Source organism: Bison bison, unplaced genomic scaffold (assembly GCF_000754665.1).
Source record: "Bison bison bison isolate TAMUID 2011002044 unplaced genomic scaffold, Bison_UMD1.0 scf7180017864164, whole genome shotgun sequence".
Taxonomy (NCBI): domain Eukaryota; kingdom Metazoa; phylum Chordata; class Mammalia; order Artiodactyla; family Bovidae; genus Bison; species Bison bison.
This window is the reverse complement of record NW_011494736.1, coordinates 793,660-797,343: the sequence shown is the minus strand read 5'-3', so window position 1 is coordinate 797,343 and position 3,684 is coordinate 793,660. Positions and strand designations below refer to the sequence as shown.

General features: G+C 40.4%; 1 pseudogene; it reads left to right on the top strand.

The window, feature by feature from the left end:
• The first annotated feature begins 2,938 nt into the window (after positions 1-2,938).
• LOC104989848 lies at positions 2,939-3,322 on the top strand (annotated as a pseudogene).
• The last annotated feature ends 362 nt before the right edge of the window (positions 3,323-3,684 follow it).

The following is a 3,684-nucleotide window of genomic DNA, read 5'->3' as shown; positions in this document are numbered from 1 at the left end:
TCAACTCTGTAGCATACAACAATAAAAATATTCAGAACGTGAATAGACATTTTTCCAAAGACGACCTACAAATTATAAACAGGTACATGAGAAAGTTCTCAGCATCAATAATCATCAGGTTAATGTAAATCAAAACCACAATTAGATATCACCTCACCATCTCTTAGGATGTCTCTTATCAAAAAGACAAGAGATAACAAATGCTGGAGAGAATGTAGAGAACAATGAACCCCTATACACTGTCAGCAGGAATGTAAATAGGGACAGCCATTATGGAAAGAGTATGGAGGTTTCTGAAGAAGTTAGAAGTTGAAGTACCATATGATTTAGCAATCCCTCTTCTAAGTATACATCCAAAGGAAATGAAATCATTATCTCAAAGAGATGTCTGTACTTCCATGTTCATAGCAGCATTATTCACAAATAACAAGGTATGGAAACAAGCTAAGTGCCCATTGGCACATGAATGGACAAAGAAAATGGAGTGTATATATTTACCACCCCACCCTTTAGTTAGTGTGTTAGTCATTCAGTCATGCCTGACTCTTTGCGATCCCATGGACTGTAGCTCGCCAGGCTCCTCCGTCCATGGAGTTATCCAGGCAAAAATACTGGAGTGAGTTGCCATTTTCTTCTCCAAGGGATCTTCCCGACCCAAGGATGGAACCCAGATCTCCTGCACTGCAGGCAGATTCTTTACCATCTGAGCCACCAGGGAAGCCCATATATACACACAATAGAATATTACTCAGCTTCAGAAAAGAAAGAAAGAGTCTGCTTTGTAGTAAAATGGATGAACCTGGGGGGCATTATGCTAAGTTAACAAACCAGAAAGACAAATAGACAAATATTCAGTTCAGTTCAGTTCAGTCGATCAGTCGTGTCCGACTCTTTGCGACCCCATGAATTGCGGCATGCCAGGCCTCCCTGTCCATCACCAACTCCCAGAGTTCACTCAGATTCCCATCCACCGAGTCAGTGATGCCAACCAGCCATCTCATCCTCTGTCGTCCCCTTCTCCTCCTGCCCCCAATCCCTCCCAGCATCAGAGTCTTTTCCAATGAGTCAACTTTTCGCATGAGGTGGCCAAAGTACTGGATTACTTTGCCAACAAAGGTCCGTCTAATCAAGGCTATGGTTTTTCCAGTGGTCATGTATGGATGTGAGAGTTGGACTGTGAAGAAAGCTGAGCGCCGAAGAATTGATGCTTTTGAACTGTGGTGTTGGAGAAGACTCTTGAGAGACAAATATTACATGGTGTCAATTAACACATGGAATGCTTAAAAGTCAAATGTATAGAAAAAATATAAAAATAAGTGGTAGGGTTTGCAAGGTCTGGGAGTGGGAGAAATAGAGAAGGGTAAAAACTTTCAGTTATAAGATGAAGATGGTTTGAGGATCTAATGCACAACATGATAACTACAGCCTTAGGTGATAACAGTGTACTGCATAACTGAAATTTTTAAGACAGCATAAGTTAAATGTTCTTACCAAACATATGTGAGGAAAAACCAAATAATAAAAATAGAATGCTTCTCTTCCCATTGTAAGTCTCGTCACTATTTCACAGAAGCACACTCTTGCACTCACATCTTGGGTGTTTTATCCCATAGCATTAATTCTTTAAAGTTCTATTTATAATAAACTCAGAGAGGAGAAAATGAGATGGATATCATAGGGCATCTCCTCAACAATAATATGTAAAAAGTTTTTACCCTGAAAAAAGGAGTACTACTGTATTTTTCTGCCTCAACTGCAGTATTCAGGATATGAACTACAGGTAGTTCTATATGCCTCAGCAAGACCTGATTGTGAAAATACCTTGATTCATGGACATCACTCTATTTTAGGTCCATGAGTTAGATAAATAAATTGAGCCAGTAATTATTAAGATCCTATTATCCAAGTGGGTCTCACTGGGAAAGAAACCAGTGAAGCAAGTCCTCTAATGCTGAAGTCCTAGGTAAGCCTAGTGGCTGAATGTGTGTTCCTGAGATGACTACGTGAGTTTCCAGTCTCCTGCATGCCTGTCCTTGTTAATCATCTGTGATCCCCAATGAAGCAGTTTTACTCTTTCTACTCCATGTACTCAAGCCCACAGGGGTTGACTCTCTCTTACCATGTGATCTCGAATCTGTTGGGGACACAGTTCTGTGCTTTCTCACCTGATGTAATAAATGTCAAGTTTACACTGGATACTGTAGAAACACTTTTGAATCCAGTGATCAAATGGCCAGATTCATAGGGCAGACACTAGAGCTGGAAAGGGACTCTACTGAGTGACTATCAAATCCTCGCTTCACAGGTCCTCAACAAAACGAAAGTAGAGCGTGAAATGACTTTACCTGGCCCCAGAGCTGGTCAAAAGCAGCGCTAGGTCAAGATTTCAGGTTTCTTACCTAATGAGCTCCTTTAAAATAAGCCACATGGCAATAAAGGACAAGCAGGAAAATGGAAAAACTGAGTGTGGAAGTATCAGATATAATATAGATATTTTTTAAATAAACCACAAACTGATAGACTTATCATAATTATATTACAACTAAAAGCCTTTAGGACTTCCCTAACCAGTATTTTATTTAGAAGTCATTGAAATTAAACTTTAAATAAAAATAAATATTTACAGAAACACCTTTAAATGGAAAAACCAGAAAAAATATTAAAAACAAGCCGATAGACTAGGAAGGACGAAGATCACAGAATTTAAACAAAATAAGTAATGTAACTTAAGAGGGACAACTTCCTCACATTGAATATTATTAGTAAACTAAATTGCTATGGAATAATTTAAGTGCAGACAAATGAAGTATTCAACCTGACTTAAAAGAGGAGCAAGAGGCCTTGTAGACACAGCCACCCCAGAGCCTCCTGTGCTGTCTAGCCATGGTCAACCCCACCATGTTCTTCGACATTGCTGTCAACAGCGAGCCCTTGGGCCATGTCTCTTTCAAGCTGTTTGCAGACCAAGTTCCAAAGACAGCACAGTGGTGACTTCACACGCCATAATGGTACTGGTGGTAAGTCTAGCTATAGCAAGAAATGTGATGATGAGAATTTCATCCTGACGCATACAGGTCCTGGAATCTTGTCCATGGCAAATGCTGGCCCCAACACAAATGGTTCCCAGTTTTTCATCTGCACTGCCAAGACTGACTGGTTGGATGGCAAGCATGTGGTCTTTGGCAAGGTGAAAGAAGGCATGAATATTGTGGGAGCCATGGAGCTCTTTGGGTCCAGGAATGGCAAGACCAGCAAGAAGATCACCATTGCTGACTGTGGACAAATCTAATAAATTTGAATTGTGGTTTACTTAACCACCAGACCACTCCTTCTGTAGCCCAGGAGGGTACCCATTCACCCCCATCTGCTTGAAATATCCTATAATCTTTGTGCTCTCACTACAGTTCTTTGGGTTCCATATTTTCCTTATCCCCTTCCAAGTTTAGATGGATTGCAAAGTTAAATTTATGATTATGAAATAAAAACTAAACAATTAAAAAATAATAATAAGAGCAAGAGCAGCTAGGGCTAATGCACAGCCTTATAGGCCAATGAAATAGTGAAATGCTCTGTTGTTCAGTCACCCAGTCGTGTCTCTTTGTGATCCCAAGGACTGCAGCATGCCAGGCCTCCCTGTCCCTCACCATCTCCCAGAGTTTACCCAAGTTCATGTTCATTGCATAG